The sequence below is a fragment of the Geotrypetes seraphini genome, chromosome 17, assembly GCF_902459505.1.
Source record: "Geotrypetes seraphini chromosome 17, aGeoSer1.1, whole genome shotgun sequence".
Classification (NCBI taxonomy): Eukaryota; Metazoa; Chordata; class Amphibia; order Gymnophiona; family Dermophiidae; genus Geotrypetes; species Geotrypetes seraphini.
In genome coordinates this window covers 25999372-26017801 of record NC_047100.1, presented here as the reverse complement: position 1 = coordinate 26017801, position 18430 = coordinate 25999372, and positions in this window count along the sequence as shown.

Sequence of the window (18430 nt, the reverse complement as noted above, 5' to 3'; positions counted from 1 at the left end):
TGAAACATTTCAGTACTCTTTTGCAGACATTGGTAATGGCCTTTTAGCATTTCTATAGGGGCTGGAAGAATCCCAGAATGCAGGAGTTTATACCATTACTATTTTGTCAGAAAAGTACAAAAATAAATAAAGGCTCTCTTCTTTGTGGACATTAGTGAGAGTAAGTTTTTGCACACCTCAGTTTGTAAGCGTTGCAACAGTACAGTACCAAAAAAGTAATGGGATCACAACCCTGAGAGAATTCTGCAAAATTAAGACAATAAGATCTCCCATTTCAACCGATAAAAAGTTTGAAGCGCAAAAGCCAGACATCGCAGCAAAGGAGAAAAACCATGAAAACAGTTTTGAGAATAGAGGTACCAGTGCCAAGTGACTATTTTGAGCATGGAGTGGCAAGAGAAAAGATCTTCAAGTACTAAGCACAGCAGTCAGAGACCAAGAAAATGTGGCAGAAAGGTACTAAGGTGACCCATCATATTTGATGCTACTGGCTTGATTAAAAGTATTCAAGAACAGCTTCACACATTACATGTTACATCTTATGAATTCTAGGGAGAACCTCTGGCATGATTCAAGTACTACAGCGGGAGTGAGCAGCAGTTTTAAGAGGCTGAGATCACACTGCACATACCCTGGTTTAAGAGTGAGGTTCATGGTATGTGGAGGACTAACCCATTTGGAGATATTGCCCCACCCCAGAGGCTTTTGGGGCAAATCACTCTGTGAACCTAAACATTTCTGATGAAGCTGCCCTTTGATAAAAGGGGGGGAGGGGAACAAGTTAAAATGGCATCCAGATAAAGAAAATCATCTTCCATTACTTTCACTTTTTGGAGGGGTAGAAGAATAAAGAGTCTGTTGGAGGTGTCCTGTTGATAGTTTCTGGACTGGTTAATCAAAAAATGCTGAATACCAGTGCTTAACTGGTCGAGTGCTGACTCCACCCCTAGAACACCCCCAAAATAGCTGGTTTCACGTTGGGCGCTACCCAAACATTTTTAGTGGCACTAACCAATTTGCACCAAGCGTGCGACTGAATATAACCTGTTCAGCCTCAAACAAGCAATTTTATTGCTTCTGGCTGGTTAAATTACTTTGAAAATTGGTCTGCTCGTTTCAAATCTTTTTTTTCATTCTTGTGTACTTCTGAAGTGTTCCTTCGGTATCTTAATTGTAAAGATGGACAACAAGTGATCTCACTTAGAAAAAAAAAAGTCACCTCCTGAGCTGCCATTTTAGTTTTCTGTCATATTTTATGGAATGGATAGGAAGACATAATTTTTGGCTTGTTCAACCAAGGTAGCATGCTCCTTCACATGTTTGCACTGCATCGTGTACAGTACATTCATAGAGAAAAGTGAATGTGAGCTTTTTATTTTGAATGTTTTTCCACTATGGGTAGCTGTAAGGTCCTGTCATATGTACACTACTGGTATAACTTGCACTGTAACGTCTTGCAGGTTGGCGTATCATCCTATCAATAATCATCCTTCTGCATGTAACATAGTAACATAGTAGATGACGGCAGATAAAGACCCGAATGGCCCATCCAGTTTGCCCAGCCTGATTCAATTTAATTTTTTTAAATAGCATGGCTGTTTGCTATTATATTACAGAGACACAGTAATGATTCCATGAAAGAGCAACAATTAAATCAAAGGAACAGTAATGAGAGATACATTTGAAGTGACAAAAAGTCTAGAAAAACAGAAGTCGATAAGTCTACAGTTTGGCAATAGGTATAGGGAGAAACCAACAATTACTAAGCGGCAGATGGAGTGCAGAAGGCTAAAGAAAGGCTGAATTTAGCATCACAAGAAAGGGAAATTTGCTGGAACGTAATATAGATGAAGAACACGAGTAAGGTAGTGATTCAAAGTTTTGATCAGTTCAGCAGAGTAGGAGAAATAAGCAAATAAGATCAAACACAGATGAAAGAAGACAAGCCAACAAATACCGATACAGTTTAAGAGAGCCTTACTGGGTCATACCAATGGTCCATCAAGCCCAGTAGCCCGTTCTCACGGTGGCCAATCTAGGTCCCTAGTACCTGGCCAAAACCCAAGGAGTAGCAACATTCCATGCTAGCGATCCAGGGCAAGCAGTGACTTCCCCATGTCTTTCTCAATAACAGACTATGGACTTTTGCTCTAGGAAATTATCCAAACCTTTCTTAAAACCAACTACGCTATCCGCTCTTACCACAACCTCTGGCTTAACTATTCTCTGAGTGAAAAACTATTTCCTCCTATTAGTTTTAAAAGTATTTCCCTGTAACTTCATCGAGTGTCCCCTAGTCTTTGTAATTTTTGACGGAGTGAAAAATCGATCCACTTGTACCCGTTCTACTCCACTCAGGATTTTGTAGACTTCAATCATATCTCCCCTCAGCCGTTTCTTTTCCAAGCTGAAGAGCCCTAACCTTTTTAGTCTTTCCTCATAGGAGAGGAGTTCCATCCCTTTTACCATCTTGGTTGCTCTTCTTTGAACCTTTTCTAGTGCCACTATATCTTTCTTGAGATAAGGAGACCAGAATTGAATGCAAGGTGGGGCTTGACGTACACACTCAAGTCAGCATTATCTGAAGGTTTACTCTTCTATCAATGATCAATTCCCGGTTTTAGTAAACAAAAAGTGAGGCATGCTGTATAGTAGGATTCTTCAAGGTTCCGAAACTCAAGCTTTACTTCAGGTTAAAAGATAAAGGTGTCATAAAGGCCCGGATTCAATATAGGGCGCCCATTTTCAGAAGCCCACTACACGGCTTTTGAGAATCACACACAAGTGCCCTATACAAATTCCCACTAAGCCTAACCACCACTCTAACCGGCGCCCATATTACAGGTGCCAGTTAGAGAATCGCATTGCTGCTGAACTGATGGCGGCAAGGGATCTCTTTGCTGTGATCAGTTTACTGGCTGCGGCTTGTCCCCCCCCCACCCCGCGCAAAGACTACCGGCAAGAGGGATGCCCTGTGACCTGGAAGTGATGTCAGGGGGAGCCAGGCTGGTGCGAACAGCTTGCCTGCGAAGCTGCTCATCCTGGAGGAGATTTAAAGAGGTACCGGGGGCATGAGTGTGGCATGAGGGGGCAGAGAGGTGCCGGCACCCCTACCAAGATGGCACCCCTCCCATTACCATATTCCCCTTTCAGTTCCTAGCACCTAGCAAGATGCATGCATAAACCCAATTTGTTTCCAATTAGCACCAATAGATTGTCAGCACCAATAAATGTTGCTAATTGGTTGTTACTCAACTAAATTGCACATGCAAATTGGGCACCCCCCCTCCCAAATTTCTGCATGCAATTTTGAGCACCATATATAGAATTCAGGGGTTAATGTCACCAGTTGCAGGCCAAGAGGCAGGCCTTATTTTTGCTAAACTAAAACAAGTTTCTAGATATTTCTGAATAGGAGGAGCTTATGTTTTGTTTTAGGGTTTTTTTAAAACAACGTTTGCTCAAAGTTGAATCAGTAAAATTCAAGCAATGGCAGCACTCAGATGGCTGAGTCTTTAGGAGTGTAGCCATAAAGGGCCAGATCCTGTAAACAGCGCCTACATTGGCTGGCACCATAAAAAAAAAGCGCTGGCTGTGTGTCAATCACACTTAGATGCCGTTTACAGAATTATGTCTAAAGGCGCCTATCATAATACTCAGGTGCTGGTAATGTAGGCCGGGTTTTACTGGCCTACATTGTAGGTTCCCAAGGTTTTTTTGAGAATCTCACCTAAGGGCACCTGTCTCTATCTCCACCCCAAACACGCCCATCTAGGCATTAGACACCACTGGGCACCATGCGCTAAGCGTCTACCGTTTATAGCAGGGGTGTCAAATGTCAGTTCTTGAGGGCCATAATCCAGTCGGGTTTTCAGGATTTCCCCAATGAATATGCATGAGATCTATTTGCATGCACTACTTTCATTGTATGCTAATAGATCTCATGCATATTCATTGGGAAAATCCTGAAAACCCGACTGGATTGTGGCCCTCGCGGACCAACATTTGACACCCCTGGTTTATAGAATCGGATAGGCAACTATGTGCCAATTAATTGTTTTTCCCCCAATTATGAGCTTGTTAAAGCTTGCTTAGGTAATTAATGTCAGCGCCTCTTGCAGAATCTGGCCCCAAAATGCTACTAAACGTTCAACAATGCCTTTAAAATAAAATGTGTCTGAAAGTTATATCTGTCCAACGTTTCGTTAATTAATCATATCACTGGAAATCTACGGCTAAAGTAAATTGCACTGTTTAAAGTATCTCATTCTCTCAATGTTGAAAAATGAAAGGACCCAACTACCTTGTCTTTTCCCCTAATGAAGATATTATTAATTAGTTTAGCAAAAACATAGATCTAGCCATAATGTGCAACAGATATTAAAGATAATTAACTACAGATCATTGGTTTGAAACATCTCGTCCAAAATGATTTCTGAAGGGCACATTATTCTGCGAGATAAAATAATTAAATTTCTAACTGCAGCAGAAGACAAGTGTGGCATATCTTGGATTTTAATTTTCTTTGTTCTATTCTTCTGTTACTTCCCCAGTTTAGGTCTCAGAAAACTGCTGGAACATCATTTCCAACTGTCTGCGCATTACGTCTCACTCAAATTGTTCCTGTCTGAGGGCAAATTATGATTAGAAGAAAAGGATTAAAGAGACAATAATACTAATTTAAAAAATGCTCTGGCTTTTTCTACATGAAGAGCACGGAAATATCAAGTGAAGAAGGGTCAAATGTGTTCATTTCATATACTGTAATTTGAACATGTTTGTCTCATCGCGTGTATTGCAACAGCAAAATATCAATTTACAAGACTGAACACAACAATTGTTCATTTAATTATGCCAGAATTCTGAAACATGAAATTGCTAACTGCATACGAGTAATTTGTCATCTATCATTCTAAAAGGTAACAGTATTGGAGGGCGAGAGGGCGGTCAACAGACCACTAATGATTCAAATTGATTGCATGGGTGATCTGGAAACTTATAGACCAGTATGAGGCTTCGGACAAAATGTTACAAACTATTCTAAAAAAAAAAACCAAACTTATTGATCACAGATAGACCAGGTTTACTGGGAGTGAATAAATCTACTAAAAACAACAAACTATTATTTTATATTATACATACTGAGGATCTATTAGGCAAAACTAGGTGATCGCCTAACGCAACTGCTTCTGGGGACAGAACCCTAACCAGATAAACTCAAAGAAAGTACAGGAGGTACTTTAGGAGCTGGTTAATCAGATCTTTTGATAAATTAACTAATTACTAGATAGCTTTACTAAGCTTTACTTCAGTTTAATCCCACTTACTTTTAAGTGTTTTTTTAATATGTATTTTTTGTACTTTTTATTATGTATATTTAAATTGCGAACCACCTTGGGAAAGGCAGGTTATAAAAAAAACAAAACACTTTAGCAATCCTTACTGTATTTTACCTATGTTAACTCAAAATCTCTTTCTCTATTGGTCTGTCTATCTTGACTGAATTATAAACACCAATAGCCAAGACTTCAGTCTTACAGCCTGCCTCCCCCCCCTACAATTAGAACACCTTCTTAGCAATGGTAACTCTAATACAGAATTCCCCCTGTGTTCTTCCAGGTCTCAGCGATTCTACTCTTTTCTTTCTCCTCAGCCTCAGCTGCTGCTTTTCTCTTCCCCATTAACCCCATAAGACTGTGTCCAGTGCAAATCTACTACTACTACTACCACCGTGTTTCCCCGAAAATAAGACCTACCCTAAAAATAAGCCATAGCATGATTTTCGGGGTACGTCTTAATATAAGCCCTACCCCGAAAATAAGCCCTAGTCGCAGGCAGCAGCGCTGCCCCCTAGACCCATCTCTCCCTCTCATCCGAACCGTGAGACTAAATGTACCTTATAACAAACAGCGTTGGCAGCAATGTAGACAGGCTCCTTATTCAAATCAGGTTGGTCCCAGGCTCTGGTTTCTGTTTGCCTTCTCTTATGTCTCCCACCAAGGTCTCATGCCCATTTGATGTTTTCTTATTTCCCTGTGCTCACCATTCATCTTTTGTCACTGTACCTTTCCTTCTACTGCTATATCCAACATTTCTGTTTCTTTCCCACGGTCTACAATCTCTCTCTCTCTCCCCCTGCCGTGTGCCCTGGGTCAAACCTCTCTATTATTCTCCATGCATTTCTCTCTTCTTCCCCTCCAATATCATGTGCAATATTTATTTCTCTCTCCTTGCCCTCCAACCTATGTCCAACATTTCTCTCTCTTATCTGTGCATGCTCCACCATATGCAAAATTTCTTCCTCTCACCCCTTTCTACCTCTTTGTTTACTCCAGGCAGAATTCTGTGAAAATTTTTTTTCAAAATTCTTTGCACAAAATTAGCAAATTCTGCAAGTTTATTTGTCAAAATTTAAACAATATTTTTGCTAATTATTATCCATATTCCATTTAAAGTTAAAATAAAATGTTTGTCTTCTACCCTTGTTGTCTAGATGTTTTAATTTTTCATCATGTTGGTTTTCCTGCTTTCCTGTCATCTGCTAATTCTCCATTTGTCTTTTACATTACATTTGTGATTTCTATTCCGCTTGTGCCTTGCGGTTCTAAGCGGATTACAAATTAGAAGATATCTGGACATTACTGAGAGAATTGTATAACAAAGATTCATGTACATTACATGATACAGTTGATAGTTACAAATTAGAGGATATCTGTATTTATCCGATGGAATTACATAGTAAAGATTCAAGTACTTACAGGAAACAGTGGAGAATAACAATATATTCGGGTAGCTGAGGAGGATAACCTAATATTGAAGGGATAAGTTTATTGGATACATGTGGTGGATGCTTATTTAGCGGTCTGGATATTTTTTGGTTGGTATGATTCGAGGAATTGACTAGTGTGTTATTCACAGGGGAGAAAGCATGTACGAGTGGGAGGAGATTAGTAAGTAAGAACGTGTTTTTTGAATAGAACTGTTTTGATTTCTTTTCAAAACACTTTGATGTCTGTTGTTTTGATCATCCATTCTGCTCCTGGATCCATTTCCGTCCTTCTCCCCTTCCACCTCATATGCATCTCTCTATCCCTCTCATCTACCCCCTTTTCCAACACCTCTCTCTCTCCCTTCCTTGTGCCCTATGATTCCCTCCATCCACCATCTCTCCTTTCCTCCCTCCATTATGTGGAATTTCATCCTCTCCCCTCACCATGTATGTCTCCCTCTCCTCCCTCTTTGCCACCAATTTTCCTTCCTCTTATCTCACCCTGTGCCACCAGCTTTCCTTCCTGAAGTTCCTTTCACCCCTTCCCTATGCCACCAACTTTCATTCCTCTTACCTCTTCTCTCCCCCTGTGACACCAGCTTTCCTTTCTCTTCTCCCCTGTACTTCAGGTTTGCTTCTTCAGGTCGCGATATCAGCAATGACTCTCACATGCTGTCTGCCGCTAACCCGGAGGTCTCTCCTCTGCTGAGTTGCATATTTTTCTCCAATTCCTCTTTATTCTTGTTTTGCATCTTTATCTCATGCATATTCATTAAGGCAATCCTGAATAACTGAAAAGGTTGTAATCCTTGAGGATGAAATTCTCACCCCTGTCAAATGTTATGAAACTGCACTTTAACATTGACTGGTTAATGTTTAATTGACTGGTTAACTTGAAAATCTGAATTCAGTAAATACTTTTATTTTGAATCAAACAAGTTTATTTTTGAAACAAACAATATTTCTTTACTCAGCTTATAACTGAACTCTGGAATTCATTGCTGGGGAATGTGGTGAAAGCAGTTAGCTTAGCAGGGTTTAAAAAAGATTTGGATAGCTTCCTAAAAGAAAAGTCCATAAGCCATTATTAAGATGGATGTGAGGAAATTCACTACTTATTTCTAGGATAAACAGCATAAAATATATTTTACTCTTTGGGATCTAGCTAGGTATTTGTGACCTGGGTTGTCCACTGTTTGAAACAAGATACTGGGCTTGGTGGTCCTGCGGTCTGTCCCAGTATGGCAGGTCTTAAGCTCTATGTTTGACTGAAGTGTCTCTCTCAACTTTCATGATATGCCTTGGGTCCTGAAATGAATAATCCCCCCCACTCCAATTTGGAGAATCCACCCCAAGCTTTACCACTAATTAAAGTGATACCTGGAAATAAATGAGTTTCCAATGTGTACTCAGAAAACGGGGATGTTACTGTACCCGACACCCTAATTACTTTTATCCACAACCATAAGTAAGGCGCCCATCTCTGAAGGTGCTACAGTCTCTTGCAAGGTCTACCTGAGGGGTACAATTCTCAAATAGGCCCATCAGTAGGTGAGAAGGCAGTTACCCAGCCAAATCCATGCAGTTAGGAAGATAGATTAGGCACTGGGCTGACAATCCGGCAAGCCTGCTTCAAATTTTTTTGCCACATCAAGATTTGCAGGGACTGGGGCACACTTGACGAGGTTGCAGGATGGTACTTTTGGAGCCAATGGGAGAAGATGTTTTTTCATTCAGAGAGTGGTTGGGCTCTGGAGTGCATTGCCAAAGGATGTGGTGGGAGCGGTTGATGTAGCTGATTTTGAGAAAGGGTTGGACAGTTCCTGGAGGAATCCATAGTCTGCTGTGGAAACAGACTTGGGGAAAGCCACTGCTTGCCCTGGATTGTTAGCATGTAATGTTGATACTCTTTGGGGTTCCAGAATGTTGCTACTATCTGGGTTTTTGCCAGGTACTTGTTACTTGGATTGGCCTCTGTGAAGATGGGCTACACAGGGCTAGAGGGACCATTGGTCTGACCCAGTAAGGCTAATCTTATGTTCTTAAATTCCAGGGCTGCTCCTTGTGATCCTGGGCAGGTCCAGCTTCCATTGCCTCAGGTACAACCTTAGATTGTAAGCCATCTAGGGACAGAGAAAAATCTAGTATACCAGAATGTAACTCACTTTGAACTACTGAAAAGGCGTCAGCTAAATCTTAATAATAATAATTTTTTTAAAAATCCAGATATAGAGACATTTTTTTCTTCAAAAGCAGATTGTGACTTTGGAGTCAGCTCTTTCGACGTTCTGTTGCTCAAAGCTATCAGTTTATTTCTGTGTCTTCCAAATGGCATCTCAAGTGAACCGTTCTCTCTTCCCACAGCCCCCTCCTCAAGCAGTTTAAACTTTTAACTGTTACATGCCAAAAAAACAGGTTGCTTAATTGATTTGACCTTTCACTATATTTTTTTTTGTTTTTCAATCTTCGTTTCATTGTTCCATCTGGCACTTTTAGAACGACATCTGGTTAACTGTACTTAACCAGCTGATCACTGTACAGTTATTTTTAAATGTAATGCATTACTTAAACAGATGTTATTTTTATAGATGTAGGATCTGAAGTGCACTTGGATACGTGCAATGTCTGCATAAAGTCCTTCTGCAAATCTCATGTTCACACCAAAATACTACAAACCAAAATGCTTAGGAACTCCACTGGTACCGAATCTCCCCTCCAGCTTGTTAAGTAAACATCAATTCAGTTCCTTTTTCTTTTTCTCTCCCTCCTTCATAGCATATAAATAAAACATTAGCATTTAGTCTACAAAGTGATGAACATTTTGCTGTGTTGGATTCGGTTTTATAAGTACAACTGCTGTCAGCAAGAAAAAACGAGATATATTGAATAAATAATAAGAGGCGTATGGGAAAATAGGAAAAAAATTATATACAGTATCTATATTATGCAAAGCAGTCTGTCTGTCAACAGGTCATATGCTGATTTCGAAGAGTGCAGAGAGAAAAAAAATTGTGTGCAAGTTCTGTGTTTATTATATACCTCGGAGTGCTCTGTAAAGTATTTTGTCCTACATGTCTAAGGAATACAAGATGGAAACTGATTCAATTAATCCCCAACCCCTCCCCCTCTCCAAATAGTAGGATGTTGCCTTCTAAGGGCTAGATTCACTAAGCGCGACCCCCCTTTGCAACCCGATATTACTCCAGCCCGATTCACTTACCTCTCTGCCGATCTGATTCCGATCCGCGCATGCATATGAGGGGAACGGCATGCAAAGTGGGCAGGAACGCGATTCATAACACAAATTTTGCGATCCGAGTGGGCTGGTCGATCAACCCAAGAAGCGACTGCTGGGGACCAGTCGCAAACGTCCTTTCCGACTCTCCAGCTCCATTGCCACCCTGCTCTCTGCTGTCCCGAATCTCTCCTGTCTGCCGCCCTGCTCTCCCCCAAATTGCCATGCAAATCTCTCCTGCCTGCCGCCATGCTCTCCCCCGAATCTCTCCTGCCCTTCCCTGCACAGCGAGCCCATGGTTTTAACCCGCAGGTTAATACCATGGGCTCACTGGTCTAAAAAGAAAAATAAAAAAAATAAAAAAACCGTGGCTCAGACGGGTCTTAGACGCATGCGCAGACCATCTAACATCTGCGCTTGCGTCAGGATCACATACTAGCGATCCGTTTCAGCAGATGGGGGCGCTCCTCCGAACGCCCCCATTAGAATATTACTGCTTTTTGAATCCATCAGACCTGCCCAGATCGGACACAGATCGGGCAGGTTAGTGAACCTAGCCCTAAAATGCTAATTTTTTTTTCAGTTTTCTACTAAATACTGTTTAAAGATTGCAAAAGAAAAGAAGCTTAATTGCCATATATTTTTTTTACTACCTGGTGTGAGATTCCACTTGCTGCCATTTGTGTGAAAATTAGCAGAGATGCAAGCCCCAGTAATTAAATAAGGAGGAGCATAGTTTAAATGATTTCTGCGGATATAAAATATTCTCAGGTGTGCAGACCTACATTTTTCACTTTGGTCTCTCTGAGTCTATATGCAATTAAAAAGAAAGATATTAGGAATGTTTGCCCTATTGTTGTTCTTTTTCCCTTTAAAGAAAGGGGGCAGCCAAAAATTTCCACCATTTTGCCAAGAACTTTAAAGTATCAATCTCAAGGTTAAAAAAATGGCTGTTAGACATAATACCTCAGTCATTCATAGGCACCGGCTCTCTCCTGAGTCCATTTTCTGTGCAAAACACCACGTAACATCTGTTCATAAACAGTCCTTCTGCAAGAACACTGACACAGGTCTTGAGCTCCTATCGGCTCAATTCCCCTGCCATACACAGATGGTATGGCATATTTATACAGCTGGAAATTTTGTACTACACGTCCAGCCATATCTGCAGGTGAGGCTGGAGAGAGTTTCCACTGCTGTTCCAGTGCTTCACCTCTTGTCACTTAAACTGCTGCCTCTGACACCAAGACAAATGGTGGGGAGTTGTCATCTCTAAGAGTTTGTGTGGCAATCACCTTTGGTTCTTCAGTGATAAGGGCACATTTCACTCGTGAAATATTCAAAAATTTTGCTTGATACAAAGCATGCAATTATGTTGTTGTGAGCTGACAGAAATGTACATTATTCATATCATCACACTAATTACAGTACACCCTATATCAAAATCCCTTAAAACTAAGCAAAAATCCCATCTCTATATATTTCTAAGCTATCTCAAAAGGGGATGACCATAAACCTCTAAAATTGGGGAGGAATTGAGAGGGCATGAGGAGCAAACGCAGTGCAAGGAGCTCCATTGTTCTGATGTTTCCGGTTGAACCTATCTGATAGGGAAAAGGTGTACCTTTCCTACTGAGGATGGCATTGGTGCTCCTCTGAGTCGGCAAACCTAAAATCAATTTGTGAAGCCCATGCTGGAGGTAGCTCCGGTAGAGGTGCGCAGCATTGGAGAGTTTGCATCAGCAGCGGGAGGTGACTACTCCTTCAGCCCAGCGTTTGGCAGAAGTCCCCCCCAGTCCCTGAAAGTGAAACTGTGGTGGCAGTGAGTGCAGGGTTACCATATGGCTCCAGAAAAAGAGAGGACGGATTGAGACATCCAGGTTTTACTTCCATCACTTTCAATGGAAGTAAAACCCAGATGCCTTAATCCGTCCTCCTTTTTCTGGAGACATATGGTAACCCTAAATGAGTGCAGCTAAAGCTTTTTTTTTTTTTTTTTTAAAAGGCGCTTCTGCTTTGGCTTTGCCTGGTGGGGCTCTTGTTCCGCAGAGATTGGTTGCTGAGGATTCCCCAGAGAGGACAGCACATCAGAACGTCCTGGGGATTTTGCACAAATTCCTAGTGGTGGGATGGGGGTCATCTGACTTTGGAGCCCAGCCTTTGGAATTCAGGACACCCGGAGTGTGGGGTTCAGCATGGCAGGAGGTAACTGCAGCCAGTGCTGCAGCGAGGGTGAGAGGCGACCGGGGCGATGTGCCCCTCACCTCCACACACTCCTTCCCTGCCCCCTCCTGCCACACACATGTTGCTTCCCTTCCCCGTACCTCTGTAATGTTCTTAGCACAAGCAGCAACCCCCAGCCTGCTGTCGTGCCAGCGTTGGCTCTTCCTCTGATGTCACTTCCTAGTCCAGGAAGTGCCGTCAGAGGAAGAGCTGACGCTGGCACGACAGCAATTTGGAGATTGCAGCTCGCTCCAGGAATGTTACAGACATACAGGGGAAGGGAAGTGGTACACACTCGCGGCAGTGGGGGTGGGAAGGGAGCAGGGGGGCAGAGAGGAGGAAGGGTACCTGCACCCTCACCAAGACTATGCCACTGATTGCAGCTATATTCCAGATGGAGAGAGTTTGGATAATTTCCTAAAAGAGAAGTCCTTAGGCCATTACTGAGCTGGCTTGGGGAAATCCACTGCTTATTCCTAGGATAAGCAGCATCGAATCAGTTTCACTACTTGAGATCTAGCTAGGTACTCGGGACCTGGGTTGGCCACTGTTGGAAACAGGATACTGGGCTTGATGAACCTTCGGTCTGTCCCTGTATGGCAATTCTTATGTTCTTAAATGGATAAGATAAATTTGAGACATTGCATACTCAAGTGAGTGGGAACAAGGAGGGTCAGAGCAATATAAGCATGCAGTTGGGGAAGATTAATAAGCAAGTGTCAGAGTTTCAATCATGTTAGCAAGCCCTAGTGAAGGAGAAAGGCATTGCTCATAATAAACTAGAGCCTATGGAAAATCAATTGAGATGTTTAAATCTGAGATTTGTGGGGTTTCTTAAATCTCATTTGATCTCTCCTGTTGACATGGTTAAGAAGTACTGTACACCAAAGAAATCTTGCCGATTTCTCAAGAGACTATGGAGCTCATAATCGAAACAGAAATACACCTAAAACCCAAATCGGCACTAGGACATTAAAAAAGACCAATAATCAAAATGGTTTTTTAGACGTATCTAGAGACTTTTTAGGCCTCTGAATTCCACTGTGCACCCAGAGCAGAAAGGGGTGTTTTTGGAGGAGTGGTTAGGGCAGGATTTGGGCAGACCTTGACTTAGTTGTATTGCAGGGATAATCGAAAGATTGACGAGACTGCTTAGAAGGAACTTATATGTTGTGACTTAGGCGATCTAAAAACAGGTCTAAGTGCCCAAAAGGTATCCAAAGTGACCATATAACCACTGCAGACAGAAAGTACAGACCCCCACACACTCCACCAGTGATCACTGACTCCCCCGCCATAAAAATCAGAATAAAAATATATATAACTAACTCTAGAACATTAGCACCTGCGATAGGAAAGCCTAGTAGAGCTGCACAGAGGTGGCTTAAGTAGTCGGGGGAGGGGGGGGCTAGTGAACCATAGAGAGGAGGACCCAGGCCCATAAGCCACTCTAACAAAAAAAAAAACCAAAACCTTACTATAGGTGCCACCTGCAGCCATAAGGGCTATTCGGGTTGTAGGTTTTGAGGGTGTTTTGGGGGGCTCACCATGACCTGCAAGGGAGTTGTGGTGAGATGTTTATGTGACACCCTTTTTGTGAAGTTCACAGCAGTGCCCTGTAAGGTGTCCCACTACTCTGTTGCCATGTCGGGTGGCCAGTCCATCACCTTGCTGGCCCCTCCCACATCCAAAAGGTCTAGGGAATTGGACAATTTTTTTGGACGAGAATGTAGTATAAAGATAGATGTTCTAGTGGTCTGGATGATCACACGGCTGGACGTGGAAGTAGACGATTTAAAAAAAAAAAAAAATTGGGACTTTTTTTGAGAATGGACTTTGGATGCTGTTGACTTTGGGTGACAGTGCCCTAGGCCCAAAACAGACTCAGATGTATTTTTTGATTACACCCTCCACACGTGTCATCACTTTCAAGAGCATATTATATAAGATCAGAGAATATGCCTTGAGATGAATTAACCAAGTAGTTTGGAATGAACTAACTTTTTAGAGAACTTCCTGCAAGAGGTCCTTGACCTGTTCAACTTTCATAGCTACACTTGCCCATGAACCTGATCACAATTGGGTTTGGAGACTTTATTTCCATATTTGTGGTTCTTTGTTTTTGGGACCATTTATTTATAGTTCCTGATTTCTCCAAGTCTACTCAAGTGATGTGCAAGGCCTTCTTAGCCCTGTGTCCACAAAATTTGGCCTTGAGGTCCACTTTTATTTTCAGTTTCCTTGTAAATGTTGTGTAAAGTTAGACGACAATAACTATGTGTTCTTTGACCTTAAACAATTGAAGAACTGTATTGATGGAACTAGTATATACTCGTATAACACATTAGGTGCACAAATTTGCAGTTATAGGATACTAGCCTAGCATCTAGGTTTTGGTGCCTAACTTTTTGCAACCTTGATAAAACTGCCCTCAAAGTATCTACTCAAGACTTTTGTTTAGAGATTGACATGGGGACAAATTTATCCCCGTCCCCACAGAAACTCATTTTCCCGTCCCATTCTGGCGAGTTCTTTTTCGGTCCCTGCCCCATTCCTGCAAACTTTGTCCTCATTGCACAAGCCTCCAACACTTTAAAATCATAAGTGTTTGAGGCTTCAGCGGTTAAGGCAGAGCTTACAGGATTGGGGCAGAGCCAGGAATAGTGACAAAACTCGCAGGGACAGGGCGGGGAAATTGAGTTTCTGCGGGGACGGGGACAAATTTGTCCCCTTGTCATTCTCTACTTTTAAAAACATAGAAACATGATGGCAGATAAAGGCCAAATGGCCCATCCAGTCTGCCCATCTGCAGCAACCACCATCTCCTCCTCTCTCTAAGAGATCCCATGGACCCATCCCATGCTCTCGCTCTCTTGTATTCAGATACAGTCAATGCCTCTACCACATCTTCCGGGAGACACCCTCCCCCCTACCAGCCATTCTACAATAAAGTACTTCCCCAGATTACTCCTGAGCCTCTCAACTTCATTCTATGCCCTCTTATTTCAGAGCTTCCTCTCAATTGAAACTCGACTCATGTGCATATATGCCATGCAGACATCCAAACACTCCCATCATATCTCCCCTCTCCCTCCATTCCTCCAAAGTACACACACTGATATACTCAAGTCAGTCCCTATATGCCTTATGACAAAGATCACATTACATTTTAGTAGCCTTCCTCTGGATCAACTCCATCCCTTTTATATCTCTTTGAAGATGCGGTCTCCAGAATTGCACACCACATTCTAAACAAGATCTCACCAGAGCCTTATACAAGGGCATCAATACTTCCCCTTTCCCACTGGCCATACCTCTCCCCATGTACCCCAGCATCCTTCTAGCCCTTACCATCACCTTTTCCACCTGCTTGGCCACTTCAAGATCATCACACACAATCACACCCAAGTTCCGCTCCTCTGTCGTGCACACAAGCTCTTCATCCCTCCACCCCCCAAAACCATACCGTTCCTTCAGGCCTCTGCAACCCAAATGCATGACCCTGCAACTCTTAGCATCAAATCCCAGCTGCCAAATTTCAGACCATTCCTCAAGCCTCGCTAGGTCTCTCTAGTCACACCAACCGCAGTATCTACTCCACTGCAGACTTTGGCATCATCCGTAAAGAGGTAAAGCCTATCCAACAGCCCTTCAGCATCATCACCCATAGTTTACAATGTGTTCTTTTGCAAAGCAGCAATTGAGATGTAACCCGAGTATTTCTTTATCTCAAAAACATTGCACACCAACCCCATAATCCTCTTTAATGCTGAATTACTTTCTCTTTTCCTTACAGCATAAAAAGTGAACAACCAGGAAGGGAAGGAGCTACCTGATTTCTCTAGTGGTCTCTTATACTATACTTGGCCTTTGATGATTCTTACTCAATATTTTGTACCTTTAACAATGGATTTCTGTTTTGACCTATGAGAGGAAAGGGGAGAAATGAAATCTAACACATTATTTTACTGCTTGAAAAGTAGGAACAGCTGCTATAGACCTCAGAGGTGGGTATCAGGTAATAAGACATCCTCTGAGATACTTAAGTAGTGCATTCTATGACTCTTGCCTGGTTATTCAAAAGTCAAATACTAAAGTCAAATATGCTGTCTCTCTCTCCATAAAATTGAGAAGACAAGTCTTGTCACAGTGGCTTGGATTATTTTAATGAACTCTACAATGGTGTGATTACAAAGAGTCTGCACCAGCTCCAATTAATAGAAAATTCTGCAGCATGACTGATAGAAGGTTATATATGACATGATCACATTACACATGTCTACAAAAACCTCACTGACTAGTACAAAACAGGGACTAACCTAAAACTCTGTCTCTGATATTCAATGTCCTTAACAAGGATGCTGAGGAACAAAATCTTCCTCTATTCCAGGGAGCATGCCCTCTCTGAAGAAAAATCACCTGATGGAATGGGAAATAATCCTGTAGCCAGGAACCTGCCCACCAGGGGATGCAATATCCTCTCGCATTAAGGGTGTGTGGTCAATTTCTTCCATATTCCATTTCTTTTATTTTATTGGGTATTTATATACTGACTATCAAGGTTATCTAAGTGGTTTACAATAGGTACTTCAAGCACTTTCCCTATTTGTCCTGGTGGGCTCACAGCCTATCTAGTGTACCTGGGGCAATGGGGGGGGATTAAGTGACTTGGCCAGGGTCACAAGAAGCAGTGCAGGGTTTGAACCCATAACCTCAGGGTGCTGAGGCTGTAGCTATAACCGCTAGGCTACTCTTTCCTCCTCTGGAGGTTTTGAGTGATATCTTGAATATGGAAGAAATTGACTGGAACAAGAGGACTTCTGAAAATTAGCCAAAGTTCAGATTGCTGCTAAGTACTCTGTGGAGATTTTTTTTTTTCTCACTATGTTGATGAATTTTGAACTTTCTGCAAGATGGATACTAAAGAAGCTGATGTGACTATTAAATTTTAGAACTTTTTTTTTGCAATCAGAGATTGTTGATCTATATAAGGGGGGGGGGGTGTTATGACCTATGAAGATGAACTTTATTAATATTTTGCAAAATGGATTAGTGGTTGGTTATAAAAAGAGTGTGTATTTTTTGTTGAAAGCTTGGGAGGTAAAATTCCTAGACATCATAAATAACTACTTTTTGGAACAACTGGTCCAGAAGCCGACAAGAGGGGGAGCTATTTTAGATTTGGTCCTTAGTAGAATGCTAAAAGGATCGGTGGCAAAGGTTAGGACTGTAAACCAGGCAAGGAAACAACTCTAAAAAATAAAATTGTGGAACATGTAGACAACATGATTTAATGGGACAGAGTCAGCATGGGTTCAGCCAAGGAAAGTCTTGCTCACCCATTTGCTTAACTTCTCTGAAGGTGTAAATAAACATGTGGATAAAGGTGAGTCGGTTGATGTTTTGTATCTAGATCTTCTGAAACATTTTGATAAAGTTCCTCAAGAGAGGCTCCTGAGAAAATTAAAGAGTCATGGGATAGGAAGGATTAGGAATTGGTTATCGGATAGAAAACAGAGGGTAGGGTTAGATAGCCATTTTTCTCAATGAAGGAAGGTAAATAGTGGAGTGCCACAGGGATCTGTTCTGGAACTGGTGCTATTTAACTTATTTATAAATGATATGGAAATTGGGATGACGAGTGAGGTGATTAAATTTGCAGATGAATATCGTGTGCATAACAACATGGGTGTCTGCCGCTAGTTTGGATTGGTGTAATAAAAAGAGATTAAATAGTACAGAGAAAAGCACAGACCACAGGGGAACTCCCCAAGGTTGTTGGAAACTAGTTGAATAAATGTTATGTTTACGAACTTGATATGAATGATTCTAACGACTAAACAGGACTCTGTCTGAATTAACCTACTCATGTTTAACATAAATTCTGTTGAAACCACATGATAGTGTAATACAATTGGTATATGCTAATATAGACTTGCTCTTACAATATTTTTTGCGTCTGTTCCAAGCCTGCTTGGAGAATATGCAGGGGATAAAGCTACACAACTCATCCCTGTCTTCTTTTTCTGCCTTTTATCATTCGTGTTTGTCCTCCAGGAAAGAAAAGATGGTGATAGAAATTCCTGTGGTGCAACACTGCTGCCGCCCCTATTTTTTCCCCCAGCAGATGTGTTTCGCTGGCACAGATGTGGAATGCAATCACATCCCCCCCCACACACACACACACTTTCTGGCCAACTCTA